This window comes from Myotis lucifugus, unplaced genomic scaffold (assembly GCF_000147115.1).
Source record: "Myotis lucifugus unplaced genomic scaffold, Myoluc2.0 scaffold_233, whole genome shotgun sequence".
Taxonomy (NCBI): domain Eukaryota; kingdom Metazoa; phylum Chordata; class Mammalia; order Chiroptera; family Vespertilionidae; genus Myotis; species Myotis lucifugus.
The window spans coordinates 246,658-264,328 of record NW_005871281.1 but is presented as its reverse complement, the minus strand read 5'-3'; positions in this window follow the sequence as shown (position 1 = coordinate 264,328).

The window sequence follows — 17,671 nt, the reverse complement described above, 5'->3', positions numbered from 1 at the left end:
CATGGCTAGTGTTTGGTTGCATTTCTAATTTCCAAGTCATTTTTATATTTTATTGTTTTCTAAGACATTTTATATGAAAACGTAGAAGATATTAGAAAATAAAAACTTTCCACAAACCCACCAGAAGAATTAAGAAGCTTTAACATATTTATTAAGCCTTTTTTTATATTCCTTTAAAAATAAAACACATGGTCATATTTTATATACAGTCTGGTATCCTAAATTTTTCGCAACATCCTCACATAGCATGTTATGTCAGTTATTCATTAAGATGTGATTTTTTAAATGGTCGCAAAGTATTTTATCATATGCATGTACCAAGCTATATGATCTACTCCTATGTGGCTATTTGTTTTTAAAATAAAGGTAATATTTACTAATTTATAAGTCTTGATTTTGAATGCTTTTTGCTCTCTCCACAATATAAATCTTCTCTAAAAGATAGGGAAGGATAGAAGAGAGCAGCAGTTACCAAGTAGTTGCAATGCTTATTATACACATTATCTCATTTAGTCCTAGAAGTCCCAAGATATGCAGTATCATGCTCCAAATTTTTAGCAGTTAGGTACAAAATTTCAAAAATGTATAAATTGCTCTAAGTCCTATTTAGGAAGTACTTGAACCAGAATTTGAACTCAGGAGCCCTACTTTACATAAGTAGGTGACAGCAAATGAATGATTTCAACAGAAGCATAATTCAATTCTAAAACATGCATGTCATTTCTTACAACTTGTTTAGTTTTTAGAATATTCATATCAGCTGCTTTGGCAGAAGAGAGGCAAAGGGTTAAAAACAATCTGGCTCTTGCAAACTACAAAACATAAAACCCAAATCTGTGTTTTTCTTTCTGACAGTGACACCTGTCCACCCTCTGAAACACACCTGACCGCCACTGAAACACACCTGACCGCCAGTCAGTCCACGGCAGCAGTTCTCACTCCCCAGCAACCAGAGCAATTTTAATTAACAGGCACCACTAGGATGCAGGAAATTGTTTCCCTAAGTGCCAGTCGATCCTGTTTTCCCTTTCGTGGGTTCCCAAGCAAAGGTTGTAGCTGAGAATGCTGCGGGCAGTGTGACAGCCCTCCAGCCAGCTATGGCCAGGATTCCAGACTCAGCCTGGCCATGATGCGGACGGGATCGGGAATAGACCTGGACAAAAGGTACGAAAGCCCTTTAAAACCTGCCCAAGAAACGTCACAGGCAGCATCTTCTCTGATTTCTGGGATTTCGGCTCAGAAAGGGGGAGAGTGAGCCAGTTATCCTGTTCCTTTTAACAAAGGAAATTGATCCTTGCAGGTTTCCAGCTCCAGGACCAATACACTCCTCCAATGGAGGGCCCTGTAAGATCATAATGTATGTGGGGGGTGGGGGCGGGGGAAGGCAGGTGGAAGAGGGTGGGGATCCAAACCACACACATTCACCTAACATACAGCTTTGGAGAAATAGACTTTGCTTTTGGATGAAGTAGCAGAAGCTCTCGTCCTGCAAGCACAAGGCAGTATGAAGTGTTTTGAATGGAAGCTCTGGGAGTTGCCAGCAGCTGTAGTGTTTCTTTTCTGTTCCATGTGGCTCCAACTAAAAGGGGCTGGTGTGTGTATAGACTAGTCACTAGGAGAACAGAGTCTCAGGACCTACTCACGTGAAGGCCTGAAGCTGGAACCTTGTCCTAGCAAAACCACAGCTAACAGACTGGACCACCATTTTTACTTCACTGAGATACAGCATAGCAGGTACGAACATCCTCTGTGGAACCCATGTCTGCTTGGGTTTGAATCCTGGCTCTGTAAGTACCCACTGTGTGACTCTGAGCCAGTTACTTAGCCTCTTTCTGTCTCAGCTTCTTCATCTGTCCAGTGGGGTTAATCATAGTCCCCACATCTTAGAGATATTAAAAGAGTAAATAAGATACTATTTGTAAGTTGTTTGTAACAGTGTCTGGAACATCATAAGCCCTATAAAAGAAATATATGTACTGAGTGGCCAGATTATTATGACTACCTGAAGTTTGTAGGAAAATTAGCTATAATTTCGCGCTGAAGTTGCTAGAGGGCCAGATCATTATAAACGTCTGAATAGTGCAACATACCTAAGTATCGTTGCTGATCAAGTTCATCCTATCATGTTGATGGCATATCCCAATGGAGATGGCTTCTTCCAACAAGACAATGTGCCATGCCACGGTGCTCGTATTGTGCAGGAGTGGTTTCAAGAACATGAGGGAGACTTTACCTTGCTTAGGTGGCCCCCACAATCACCAGATCTCAATCCAATTGAGCATTTGTGGGACGAAGTTAAAAGAGCCATCAGGCAGCTGGTTCCACAACCATCAAATCTCACAGAACTGGACAGTGCTATTCATCAGGCATGGTGTCAGATTCCTCGCATCACCTTTCAACATCTCATGGAGTCAATGCCAAGAAGAATCGCTGCAGTATTGAAAGCAAAAGTTGGCCCAACGAAGTACTGATGGGGTGGTCATAATAATCTAGCCACTCAGTGTGTGTGTATGTATAAACTCACCCAAGGATATGTTTACTGATTTGAGAGAGAGAGAGAGAGAGAGAGAGAGAGGACATTGATGTGAGAGGGAAACATCGATTGGTTGCCTCCAGTAGGAGCCCTGACCAGGGATTAAATTCACAACCATTTTGCTATACAGCATGATGCTTCAACCAACTGAGCCACCCACCCGGGGTTACATAAATATTTTTTAAAACAATTTTTCTCTGATCCTTTTTTCTCACGTGGCCAATAAGCAGTGAGCAGTTTGGGGCAATACAGGCACAGTAGTTTCATTAGACTGAACATCCTCAATTTCCTACACCTCCGCTTGCATGCTCATTTATACTGGCCACCATCCTTTAATTCAGAAAGTACATAAAATGAGCTGTCTCTCCTTTTGTTCAGGGTGAACCTCTCCTCCTTCCCTTGTTTCACATCCTTTTTGGGAGCCTTACTGTATTCCTCTATTAGTGACCTTTCTGTTCATTACACTTTCAGTGTATAAGCAAGTCCAAATTCTATAGGCGTAACACAAGTCTTCTGTCCTCATGCCTTCTGTCTATGCCTTCTGTAATCCCCATCACAGCCATCATTCAGGCAGGAAGACTTTCTGTAATTTCTTTATAATTCAGATTTTGAACTCCTGCCCCACAGATGAGAAGACCTTTCTCTCCCTCAACCTATCTTGTTAGGGGAAATTTTTTAATGATAATAATAAACAAAGATAAGTAAATTACCTGTTGCAGTGACTCAGATATTTGAAAAATATCAATCCTTGGCAATGCAAAAGCAATACTTCATGAAAGAATATTAGAGTTCTTAACTTAGGAAGCCAAATACCTGGAAATTGAGGACTTTACTCCCTTTCTAAAAAATGTTTTTAACAAGAAATTATAGGAAACTGCTTTTCTTATTAACTTTAATTATCCTGAAAATTTCATTAACCAAATTATTTCTTTCCTAAACCTTCTTGTTGATTGCAATTTTACCCATGTCCATAAAACTAACCAATGTCTAGTTATAGTATAGAAATAAAGAGCCAGAAAATCACCACAGAGAATGTGAATTATTTTCTATGTCTCTTGTCAACATTTGAAGATATTTTCATCAGAGAACCGTCAATTTTATAGACTGCTGAAGATTAATCTTGAGTCATCCATTATTCAGCTGGAGAAGAGATGAACAGAAGTGACAGATGGATTGACCAATGTCATTACACAGGTAGGATTATCAACAAGTCAAAATATCCCGAAGTCCTAGGTGGTTTGTTATCTTACAACAGAAGTAAAAGGAAATGGGGGATCAGAGCATTACTTGTCTAATGTAATACAATAGTTCTTTTTAAAACTTATAATAAACACTAGAGGCCCGACGCACAAAATTTGTGTGTGGGTATGGTCCCTAGGCCTAGCCTGCGATCAGGGCCATCTTCTCCGGCTGCCAGCAGCTGGCCCTGCCCCCTGCCACCACCCACCCAGGTTCCCAGTTTGCCATTGAGTGATCAGGGGGTAGGGACGGAGAGGTTGGCCAGTCCCGCCCACTCATGGCCCCGCCCCCGCTTTGGGTCACCCTCTGTGTGGGGTCCACCAGCAGGATGAGGGCCTTGGCCCTGGCGCCACCCTCATCCCCCACCACCCACCCCCGGGTCCCGGTTCACCATCAGGCAATCAGAGCCTGCGGACCGGGGGGAGGGACTGAGAGGTGGTCAGCACACCTCATAGTGACTGGTTGAGCAGTTGATCTGGTCATTCTGCCATTATGGTCACTGAGCTTTTATTGTAGGTTAGGATAATGTTTCATGGATAGAATTCTCAGAGCTCATCTTAGCTCTTATGGAAGTCAAAGGTGAAACAGACCTATAGAAATACTCATAATTTTAGGTGATCTTAATTATTATAATTTGTCTTTGCCGCATCTACTGGGAGGATGAAGACTATTCTCAGAAGACTGTGGACATCTCAGAAAGTGTCAGCATCACTCTGAAGGACGCACAGTTATTGTAAAGGGCCCCAGAAGCAACTGCGAGAGACTTCAATCACGTCAATGTAGAACTCAGTCTTTTTGGAAAGAAAAAAAATAGGCTCTGGGTTGACAAATGGTGGGGAAATAGAAAGGAATTGGCTACCGCTCACACCATCTGCAGACATGACCAACGTGTTACACTGGGCTTCCCTTACAGGATGGGTGTGTACGTTCACTTCCTCATCAACACTGTTATTCAGGAGAATGGTTCTCAGGTTGAAATCAGAAATTTCTTGGGTGAGAAATAGATCCACAGGGTTTGGATGAGGTCAGGTGGTGCTTGTTCAGTATGTCAAGTCCCAAAAAGATGATTCTTGAAGGAAACGACATTGAACTTGTATTAAATTCAGCTGCTTTGATTCAGCAAGCCACAACAATTTAAACAAGGATATCAGGAAAATGTGGGATGGTGTCTATGTTTCTGAAAAAGGAACAGTTCCGCATGAACTATTGAACAAGTTCTAAGTTGTTTAGTTACAGAAACAGCCTGATGCCAGATGATTCCTCCGATTTATTTGTGATATTTAAAGATGCAATAAAAACCATGTATTAAAAAATAAGATTTCATTATACTATCCTAAACCTTCATCAAGTTTACCAAGAACAATCTAATTATCTTTCCTATTGTGCTCCTGAACACCCCCCACCCCTTGTAGGGCCGTTTCACCACCGCTCTTTGGATCTTGCTGAAGTCAGCAGTACAGACCTGTTTTAAGTGATTTCCACCAGAGCTCACCATTCCCAGTCTCTCAGACGCACTTCTCATTCCTAGGCCCTCTCGTACCCTCTGACAATGTGCATAGAAACAGACCCCCTTCCCCCTAAACCACCACTCATTTTTCAAGGCATTTAACTATCTCAGCAGCATGACCTGAGGCTGCTGCATCACATACCATGCAAGAACAAAGGCGGGAAAAGGGTAATGACTTGGGCCAGAGGGCTGCTGTAAAATCTACAGGGTGGAAATGAGCACTCGCTCTGAATTACCTTCCCATCTGCAGGATGAGCGGAGCCTGTGTAACGGGATGTGCATCAGTTTCCTCATGGCATCTTTAAAGGAAAGCCCCTTGCGCTTGGCTCCTGCAGGTCCTGAGGTTAGTGTCACGCACGGGTCACACTGCTTTTCCACTCACTGTATCTCCACATGAAGGGGATGGGCTGATCCAGGAGTTGGAAAGTCCTGGTTCATTAATGCAAAGAAGCACGTGATTATATAACTCAAGTAAAGCTGCTGAAATTAAAAATTCTCCCCTGTTTGGGCCGACATTATACTTTCAAATTGGAGAGCAGGATTAACCAAGTAGTGCAGGAACTGGCTCTTAGAAGTGTCAAGTGCAGTTCTGCTGTGGCTGGGCTGAATAAACAGTGTCAGCCAAGAGGCAGGGGAAGCAATGCATCTCCAGGCAAGGCAGTGCAAACAAAATGAAGAACTGAAGTCTGCAGTGGGACCGTGAATTTCTGAGCTCATAGCAAATTGTGGAAGTTCCACGACATACCAGAACACAAAACCAAAACATGGGGTTTAGATTCTCTTGGTAAGTGCCTTTTATCTAGTGTATTTTGGTGAATGTAAACATATTTTCATATGAAAAGTTTATTTATTTTGCACAATCCCTCTTTCTCTGTTTCTCTCTCTCTCTCCTTCCTGTGACCTCTTTATGCCCTTCCCCTTTCACTGGCACCTGCACCGTGAATCATGGCACGGCCCTTCTGCAGGCCTCCACACAGTGTTTTCTCTCCAAGTGACTTTAGAGGCTCCTTTCACAATTCTTAGGCTCTGAAACTTACTTCTTCTTCCCCACTTTCAGATAAAAGCACAACTCTTGTTTTACTAATCTAGCTGACATTTGGGGAAAATAGCCAGTGATTATCTGCACCAGAGATTACCATTACCAGACTCAGACTCAGTTCTCGCTCCAAGCCCCACTCACTTAACCCAAATACAGAAATGGGACTGCAGATGCTGTATTGTTACTCAAGGTTAAGCTGCTTCTTTCTTTCCCCTCTCTTCTCAATTGTACAGTAAAGAATTGGGGAAGGAATTATTTAAAGAACATTTTTTCTGTGCCCTTCCCATTAAGAAATGCACAACATTTGCTAATGTAATTTATGGTCAGTTGGACTTGGTTCAAGTACTGGCTCTAACATCTTCTACCTGGGTCTTAACCTCTCTGACCTCCTTGTTCTCATCTTCAAAGTGGGGATAATAATGAGCCTATTTCACAAGGTAGTTCATTCGGTCTGTATGTATTTATTGCAGTAAGCCTAGGTCAGGCTTTCTTCTAAGCCCCTTACCTGGTTTCACTCAATTTATGCCAGAACAATATTTAAGAGAGATACTATTATAATTCTTATTTGCAGATGTATAAAGGATAGAAAAGCACATGTTATTAAGAGCTGGGCTGGTGACCAATGCTGCAATTCAGGATGCTTTGGTGAATTAGTCTTGGAGCCTGGCTCCGGCTCAGAATCTACGCAGACACTCTCTCTAAATTCTGCATCTACATCTTGGGATGGTACTACTCTCCTGCAGGTTGTATGATGCTGACACTAATGCACATTGAATCCTCCCTGGTGGAATAAATATCTTACAAGCTAAAAAATCATTTCAGAAATGGCTGCCCTCTTGTGAGAGGACTAGGAGGAGATGAGTGAAGAGGCAATGATGCAGTTCTTATCCCCCTTCCAATCAACTTTGGGTAGAGAGAAAGGGACTCACACACCACTCTACTGGTTGGTTTTATTATCTCAAATGAATAAGGGAAATACCCAATATTCTAATTAGTAAATTAATTTGCCCAAGGTAATCATCAAAATAAGTGGTAGTTACATGTCTAATTTTGTTCTAACTCCAAAGAACAAACTCTTTTCACTGTACTGCCTTACACTGTTGTGGTAGTCTTAAGGATGCTCACTGATTCCTTTTAGCTCTTCATCTTACAATACTAGTACATAATAAGCCTGCCTCTGTCTTTGGGTTGGGCTATTTTTTATTTGTGTATTTTTAATTATATTTCCCTCAGGCTGTTATTATCATTTAGACCTCTGGACACAGAGGAATTGACAGTAAGGAGGAGGCATGCTAGTACATGAGTGTCATATAATTTGTGACAAATGATTTTCTTTATATAAACCATACACGTGCAAATGAGTAAGAATTTATTGTGAATTAATTGATAAGGGAAGGGCAAAGTAGCATAATGAAACAAGAAGATCACCAAATCTCTAGTCCATCTCTAGACTGAGTAATGTCATTAAGAAATCTTGCAGCTATGTGTAAATTACATCATCTCACTGAGTCTCCATTACATCAACTGTAAAATGAAACTATTATTTCAAGTTTTTATGCCAGAAATTGATAAGTGGAACCTCAGTTCTCAAAGTTAATTCATTCTGGAAGGCTGTTCAAGAAGTGATTTGTTCAAAAACCAAATCATTTTCCCCCTTAGAAATAATTTAAATTGAATTAAACCATTTTAGACCTCCAAATGATTCCATATTTCCATCTTTCCTATATATAGTGCATGTCTAATGTACTTTTTAATCTATAAATACACAATTTTTTTAAAAAGAACATGAAGTGTAAATAAAAATTTAACCAAAAGGAAAGGAAATGTAGAGTAAAAAAAATGAAAAATTACATACACACTAGAACTTACCTGTAATGTTGAGAGCTATTGATGACTAAATATGGAGAGGAGGGATGGAGGAAGGAGAATGAAGGTTTTCCCACACAACAACGTCAGCCTGTCCTGCACTAGCTTGGGTTCCGGCAATGACTTCTCCTCCCGGGTGATGTAGGTCCTCCTGGCGTTTTCTTCCAGAAGAGGCCAGTCTCATCACAATTGAACACTTGTTGGGGAACAAATCCTTCAGCCTCTACATGTTCTTGAAATTATGTCATGAAATTATCAGTAGCTACTTTGTTAGAACTGGCTACACTCCCCGTATCTCACTACATTTCTTTTCTTCAATTTATCGAACCAACTCTGCTAGCCTTGAACAACTCACTTTCAGCACTCCTTCCGAGGGTGTCTTTCAGGGGTCAGCATGCAGCATCTTCACTTTTTCACATGTCACTGCCTCCGAAATGCTGTCACCCCCTAACTGCTTTTCCTTTATCCAAATCAATAACAATTTTTCTACCTCTTTAATTGCCTGTGATCGTTGTTTCATGAGCACTTTCACACTCTTAGCAACATCAGCACTCTTGATGGCCTTTTTATGTTTTAAAATTGGTCTAATCGTTGATTTCACCATGCCATCTCTGTAGCCAGATCAGACCTCTATCATACTTTGCAATTATTTCTTTTTAAAATTTTATCATTGTTCTCATAACTTTCTTTTTTACTTTACTGCTATCACTAATCTTATTAGGACCCATGGTGACTTACTATTTAATAATAATAAGCAGCAACAAAAGCAAAAAAAAAACAACCATGAAAATATTCACAGCACAATTTCCTGAGATGTGAACAATACGAGGTTGAGCGGGAAAGGGACTCACACTCTTGCATTCTCTCCTTTGTCGCCTGAGAGACTTGTGCCTGATCATTCAGGTGTCAACATGAAAGGTTTGTCAGATGGAGAACCAAAGTTGTGTTCCAAACCCAAGAATTTTTTTCCATAAACAACTTGGTTGAGAATTGTATTGTTAGAGATTGAAAATGTTTTAAAACAGAAGTTAGACTGTATATGAGACAGAGAGTGGGGCCATTTTTACCTAAGAAACCAATATTTTAAAATTTTCTTGTGAAGTAATTTATTTACCATTCAAACTTTTTGGTCTGTTCCATTCTCCTGAATCCACATGCAAAGTTCAAAACATGAAAACAGACACTTTCTGATCTATAAGACCAGTGATTAAGAGCGTGGCATTGCAGCCTTTTCTGGCCTGGTCATATAATGTATCCATCAATATTTGTGTTACTTTCAAGGAGTCAATTTATATTTTCAAGAGTCTCATTCTACTTAAATGACCACATATCTGCTCAGTTCTGAATCAGCATCAGGATAGTGTCCAAATTGACCAAATGGAAGCAATCCAAAGGGCCTAGACCTTGAAGCTCCTAACTGGACTTTGACCAAATGTCCAGGTCAACAGGCTTGAAATCAGTGATTCCGATGTGGGCGATGGAACAAAGCCATTAGGATCCTCAACTCTTCCAAACTCTGCGTATCCCACAGTAAATTCAAAGCAGAGGGGAAAAAATGTCACAAAGTTAGGCACCACGTGGTTCCAGCATCTAAACTACTTCTTTCTTATGGCTGGAGAAGTTTCTAAACGTAATTCAGCAATCTTCTCACTCTTGTAGAACACCAAACACACCTGGGAGAACAAAATTTGTTATTGACTTAACATGTTTCTCACCAATTAGGGAAAAAATCCAAGAGGGTGGGAACTATGGGTATCTTATGTCTTTAGAGCCCATTAGAGTGCCTGGCATTTGTTGTAAACTTAAAAAAAACTTTAAATATTTGAAAAAAATTAAATATCTGAGGTCATATTAACATATATTTTCCCATTCATTCAATTGTAGATATTATATGCTTATTGTGTAGCAGGCAAAGTGAGAAAACAATGATACATAACTTAGACATGGAGCTTACCTTCTGGTGGGTAAAAGAAATACTAAATTATCATTTGCACAACTAGACAATTGCTAGTATTTTACTGAAAAGAAGAAATACAGGTTACCAAGAAGACCTATTACTTGACCCATGCTGTGTGAGGGAAAGATTGCCTGACAAAGTGACATGAGGCAAGATGGAAAGAATGACAAATAATTAATATGATAAGTCAGGGAGAATAAAGCACATTCCAGAGGAAAGAGTCTGTTTTAGGGCCCTGAGAGGCAAAGGCTAAAGCTGCATTCAAGGTCCTGAGAGAAGCCAGTGTGGATGTGGTGGGAAGAGTGAGCCAGAGTCCTGCATGATGCATCTGATGAGGCGGCAGGATCTAGTCTTCCAGGAACTTACAGATTATGTTGAGATTATTATTTTTTATTATCCCAAGGAAAAGAGAAAATTCTTGAGAAATATAAAACAGAGTTTTTAAAGAGCATTCTGGCTGCACTAATGATCATAGATTGCAGAAATATAACAGTGGGTGCAGAGGGGCCAGTCAAAATGGTGTGGCTATTTAAAACCTGGAGGTGGAAGTGGGGCTAGAAAAAAAGAAATTCTTAGGGAGAGAATTAACTAGTAATTCTGATGGGATATGGTAATTGAAATGTGATGATGGAGGGAGAAAATGTTAAAGCTAAATCCCAAATGTCTGGCTTGCACCGTTCAGACAGATTCAAGCCAATTCGGTCCCAAATTACCCATTAGGCTCAGTGGGCATAGTGTCTAGGGCCCACAAAAGTGATTTAATTCTTTTCAAGTCATAAAAGCAAAATGAACCTTTAGTTCAAAGAAAGTGCTTAAGTACATAATATTAATAAATCCATCTTTATGCCAATGCAGTAAAAATAATAGTTAATATTTTAATGGAAGCAAAAATACCTAGAGCCCATGACAGTCATCATGTGGCCCTGGGCCAGTTGTCACTGAAACAAAAAAACTGGAGGGAGATGAGGTAGAGCCAACAGGACAGTGACAGCACCATGTAGGCCTGTGCTGACATTGGTTTGAGTCTTTGAAGGATATGCAAACATCCAAGGGCAAATGACAAAAAATCCTTTAGCTGCACAACTTAAAAATGACTATGGTGCTCTTGATGTCTAAACAGGATGAAGCAAGGTTAGATTTGGGGTCCTTGCGTATGGGTTTCAGTTCCAGCCTCACCTCTCTGGTGGACTTTTATTATCCTGATTGCATAAAATAACACCACCTTTCTTCTAAGAAATGTTTCAAAACATGTGATTATGTTGGTGGTGGTCCTACTGCTGTAGTGAGGGGTTACCGGACCTGAAATGAGCCAGTCAGAGCCCACCTGTAGGATGTTGTATCTGAAGGTGATTGGGGAAACCCCTGTGCCCTTCAAAGCCATTGGAATGTACCCTCGGAATTGCCAGGGGAGGGGTAAGCTACCATGTGGAGAAATCTGCTTGAGAAAAGGAAGCCCGCCTGCTGAAAGGGCCAGATCTGTGTAGAGAAAGCCCTGTGATCTAGCCTACTATTTCCAATGCTCCCTGGCAGGGTGCCTACCCCTGCCCTTTCCAGGTAGTTGACCAATAAATTATCATTCTGTTTAGATTAATTCCACTTTTGGTCATTTTCAAAAGCCAGCATGCTGGCCAATAAACTACACAATACCCATGTGATTTGGGTAAGGTATATAATTTTCCCAAGCCTCAGTTTTCTAATCTGTAGGATGGATATGGTAAAACTTACATCAAAGTGTTGGGATGGTAACTATAGGAGCAAATTATATAGGAGAGCTTTAAAGTTCAGCGTAAAATGCACATATTGTCTTTTTTACATAAAGGAAGGAGGAGAGGTGAGGAGACTTCTAGACTTGTCAAGGTGGGAGTCTGTTGGCCCAGAAAGGACTCAGTTACTGTGAAGTCATCAGATGTGGCATAAAGAGGCCTCAAAGAAGTCTTATTTTTATGTAGTGCTCTCTATTTCATGTTAATCTCTACACATTTGCCAATGTTTTCCAAAATCAGTTAGATCACTCTGAAAGAAATCCATATAGGGCTAGATTGACTCCCCAGTTCACCTCATTTCTATGTTCACGGTAAAAGCCTCCTCTCTTCCCTCAGAGTGCCCTGTCCAACTCTACTGACCTTTACTGATTACAGTATGAATTGTTATGTCTTCAAGGGCTAACTCACAGTCTCATTTATGTGTGCTCCAGCATTGAGCATACAACAGGTACTAAATAAATATTAGTTCAATAAATTGATGAACTCAGATATATTATGTTTCTACCTCATTAGTATCTCTGAGGCTAATAATCTGTGTTATTTTATCTAAAATGAAATTCAACCACCTGGATTGAGGTTTGAAAGTGTGCTTGTGAGCAGGTGGTGCCGTGCTCATGGACAGCCTGGAACTCCTTTGTGATAAAGCAGCACTGTGTGTCTAAATGGGGATCATTTTTAGCTCAACTGGTGGCAGAATGAGGGTGCTTCTTAAGAGAACCCCCAAATCACCTATTGATATAAGACAGTTGGCTGCTCAAGACACGCCACTTCAGAGCCCCTGGAGCTTGCTTCCCAGGTCTATCCTTAAGGCGTCTATATCTCATGTCTGTAAAACTGGTAACTGAGTGAAAAAGAGCCTTTCATGGCAACAAATCATTTGTAAATAATAAGGCACAAAAAAGCATTGTAAAGGCTCATGATTTTTCACATTCCAATAAACATAGCATCAATTCAAAACTCAAGGCCAAGAAGTTTAGCCAAGTTTCTATCCAGATAGAATTTATAATAAGGGTTACAGAGCCCTGAAAACTAGAGATTCTTGCCAAATCAAGGACAAGCTATAAAAGGTAGACAGTTTCCTAATGTGACAAAATAACACCACAAATACGGTATTTAGTTTGCCAAAAATTTTTATTTTGATCTTTCAGTAAACATGTATTGAGAGCCTACTATGTGATGAGGAATGCTTGGAGACTGGGATGATGAGTGGGCCTCTATGAAGTTGAGGAGAAATTATATATATACAAATTCAGACACACAAACACACAGAGAACCCCCACACACACACATACATGACCCACTCCCACAAACACACACACCATGTGCAGTTAGTAGTGCAAAACCAGTCAGTCTAAAGCAGTATAACTGATGATATGATTTCTTCAAGACTATACTATCTGTTGCCCCCAAATTCCTATGTTGAAGTGTTAACCCCCAGTACCTCCAAATGTGATCTTATTTATAAACTAGAGGCCCGATGCACGAAATTCATGTACGAGTAGGCCTTCCTTCCCCCCTGGCTGCCAGCACCGGCTTCTCTCTGGCACCCGGGACCCAGGCTTCCCTCTGGCCGCCAGCAGGCACCTTGGACCTGGGCTTTCCGCACAGCCCCAGCTTTGTCTGGAAGGTCGTCTGGAAGGAGGCCCGGTCTAATTAGCATATTACACTTTTATTATTATAGATAAGGTCATTGCAGATATGCTTTGTTAAGATTAGGTCCTGCTGGAATGGGGTGGTCCCCTGATGCAATATGACAGGTATCCTCATTAAAAGGGGAAATTTGGACAGACACAGACAGCTAGAGTGCCATGTGAAGATTGGCGTTAACCCTGCCTCAAGCCAGGGAACTTTAGAAGCTGGAGAAAGATCTGTAATACATCCTTCCCTGGATGTTCAGAGGGAGCAGGGCCCACAAGAACCTTGATCTCAGATTTCTGGCCTCGAGAACTGTGAGACAATACATTTCTGTTTAAGACACCCAGTTTATGCTACTTTGTCACAGCAGCCCCAGAAATGAATACACCTTAGCTTTCTCATATAAATATTGAATATCATAAAACTGACATAGTAGTGTTGCAGAGATTAAATGAGATAGACAGTGTCTACATTAAAGGCTTTTTGAACTGCAAAGTTCAGTGTAGAGTACATATGAAGAGGCACAAAAATGTAGCTCTCCCAGAGATGTTTGGCATTACTCAGACCACATTAGGTTTCCAAGCAAGTGTGAAGTTCAAGTTTTAGGTTTTACAAGCAAAGAATGAAGTCTCGACCTGTGCTGTCAATACAGTAGCCACTTGCCACACGTGAGCCCTTGAAATGAGACTATTTCAAAGTGAGATCTTAAGTGTAAAATGCATACTAGGTTTCAAAGACTTACCATGAAAAAAAAATCTCATTCATATATTTATACTGACCACACATTGAAATTGTATTTTAGATATATTGGCTTAAATGAAATACACTATTAAAATTAGTTCTAAATTAATTTCACCTGCCTTTTGTTTGTTTTGCTTTTCAATGTGGTTCCTGGGAAATTTATAATCACTCCGGTAGCAACATTCATCATGTTTTGAACAAACAAGCGTAGAGCTAAAAGGTGTCCCCGTTATTCCTGAAATCACATACTGTTGCACATCCTGGTTGTGTGTCAAGGACAGATCTGCTTAGAACACAGTGCAGCTGACAGCATGGTAGGTCTGTCTGCCAGTGGTCCCATCAGCTGCGGCTACTTCATCAAGGAAGGTTTTAAAAGTTCAGACCTTCGTTACCTTCCTCTGCTTGTCTCCCATCCCCATATCACCTTCTTTGGAAGGACTTCTGCTCCTCGGACTGGTGGGGGGACTCTAGGATTTCAATTCACTGCCAATGGGAAAGTAATGTCCTTTGCCCTCTGCTGAGAAGGTTGTGTATTTGAGAAATGGCTTCTCCAAAGCCAAACAGAAGTCTGGGCATTCTGACTTGGAAGGCATACAGATTAGAGTTAAAGTTCCAGCCTGTCTCTTACTTTCCCTTCACTTTCACAAATACTTACTGAAAGCTAAGCATTAGCCAGGTGATAGAGATGCAGATAATTGTGAAACAGGTTTAGCCATTAGGGACTCAGACTGAACTGGGGAAACTAATATTTACCTCCAGGACTACAATGAAAATTGAATAACATCCCATAGGAAAAGTGCCTTGTTCTACCAGGACATATAGACAACTATTACCAGGGTGATCACCCCAAATACCTCCCCATGAGTAACATTTTCAGTGTGATCTGACACATAGGCGTTCACAGCCCTCTTCCTTCACAATTAGGTGAGCCTTCCAATGTCCCCAATAGTCTGCCAAAATACTCCCTTTAGATGTGAAAATTAAAGAACAATATATGACACATACACCCCAATCACACCGATTGTTAGTAGTTTCGTGGCTTAATTTGAATTCTTCTGGCTTCCATGTTCTTGTGTTGCCCGTATCAATAGTCACTCTACAGCTTTATGTTTTGTCTTGAGTACAAACAATGCAAATACCTGGTCTACAGCAACCAAGCACTTCAATGTAATACGTACTACCTTTCCAGGAAAACAATGAGCTTCTCCCATGCAGGTGCTATATTTTATCCTCTAACACCCCAGAACCTAACACTGTTTTCTGTGTGCAGTAGAAACTTGGTAAACATTTTTAAAATTATTATTCTGATCAGAAGAATTCAGTATCAGCAACACAATTGTTACCAGGTAGCATGGCATGGAAACCACCTTTTTTCTTCAGTGATCCCAGGGTCCTAAATTTCTAGGTGAAGCCATCAGTGACTGCAGCTGCCATCTTCCTGGAAATGAAAAGAAGAAAATCTCAGAAGAAGAGCTGATGGTCTCCTTACAGTCGGCATAATTTCCAAGATGTTTGAGGCCAAGGGCCTATTGGGCTGGGGGGATCTTGGCGGAAATTACTATTCTAATGCCTCCAGTTAGCCTTCAGAGATGGAATGGCTCAGCAGAGCTGCAGGTCTCTACCCTCCAATGACTTGTTTGCTTCTCCTTTGAGCCTTTATTATTATAGTTCCCCTTAAAATCTACAACCCTGTACACTCCTCCTCACAACTGCCCCCATCATCAGCCTCTCTGTTGCTCTTTTCTCCTTTTTGATGTAGTGAACATCACCAAAGAAAACCTTCAGAAAGCGGGTGTGCTGACCTGTGACATATGATGAGGCAGCACAAAGTAAGAAAAGATCCCAGAATCTTCAGAAATTCAGGAAGGTTATTGAGAAACCAGATTAACTACAAAAGCCAGATCTGGTACAGAAAATACTAGTAAAGATACAGGCCATGTTGCGAAGCCAGCTCTAGTCTTAAAGGTTTCATCCATGGAAGGCAGGATGCAGCCAATTGAGGCGGCAGCCTTCAGTGATAGGCTGCCATGGACAGGGTTCAACCCAGGACCAGAACGGAGTCCTCATTCTGAGGAAGCATGACAAATGCAGGACCTACCAAACCTTAAAGAGAAAAGAATCAAGATGCCCTTGATAACCTTCTGGAGCCTTCTTACAAGTGTCTCCTTACATAGGGCTCCAAGTTAGATGCCTTTCTCACCTTACCAGAAGGAAAACCAGCCAAGCAAAATAAGCCAGTCAGAGAAAGATAAATATCACATTATCGCACTCATATGTGGAATCTAATAAAAAAATAAACTGATGAACAGAATAAATCCAGAGACATAGAAGCATGGAACAGACTGACAAATCTCAGAAGGAAGGCAGGGGTAGGAGAATGGGGAGAGATTAACCAGGGAAACTTATATGCATATATGCATAGTCCATGCACACAGCAGTGGGCTGAAGGCCTGAGAGGGGTGGGTGTGGGGTGGAGGGGATCAATGAGGAAAAAAGCGGGGGGGAAACATATGTAATACTTTCAATGATAAAGATAATTTTTTAAAAAACAGCATATAAGAAAAAGATAAGAACTTTTAGCTAAATGTAGAAAAAACACACAATATTAACATTTTAAATATGTTTCCTTTAAGTCTCTCTCTCTCTTCCATATATACATTTTTGGGACACCCTGTTTATATACTTAAAGCACATCTCTCTCTCTCTCTCTCTCTCTCTCTCTATATATATATATATATATATATATATGTGTATATATATATATATATGTGTGTGTGTGTATATATATATACATATATATCTATATATTATATACATGTATATATATAATATATATGTATATACATAAACATATGTATATATTTATGTATTTGCTTAAAATTGGTATCATGCTATAAGTAGTTTAGTACTCTGATTTTTCACACATATTATATGAATTAGCCCATGTCAGAAAATGTTCTTTAAAGTATCACTTCTAATAGAAGACTGATATTTCATTATGTATAGGCTCCATGATTTAACACTCTTTGTAGTCATTATTTTGTGATAATTAAAATACGTGATATGTTATAAGAATGCCTGACATTAATATCTTTGGTCATAAATCTTTGTCTCAGTTGCTAAAGTGTCCTTAGGTTTATTATTGAGCATAAACATTTTAAAGACATGTACTACATATTGTCAAACTACTTTCAAGAAAGTCTTGACCAGTCTGTAATCACGCTAAGAAAGTAGGAAATTCACATTGTAGCTAAGCTTCCTCAGATAGAAAATTTGAGGTTTTCTATTGTTTCCCATTGTTCACTAATTATATATGCAAAATAATATCTGATTTCTGTTTAATATGCTTTATTTTACTATAAGTAACAAATGATTTTTAACATTTTTATTA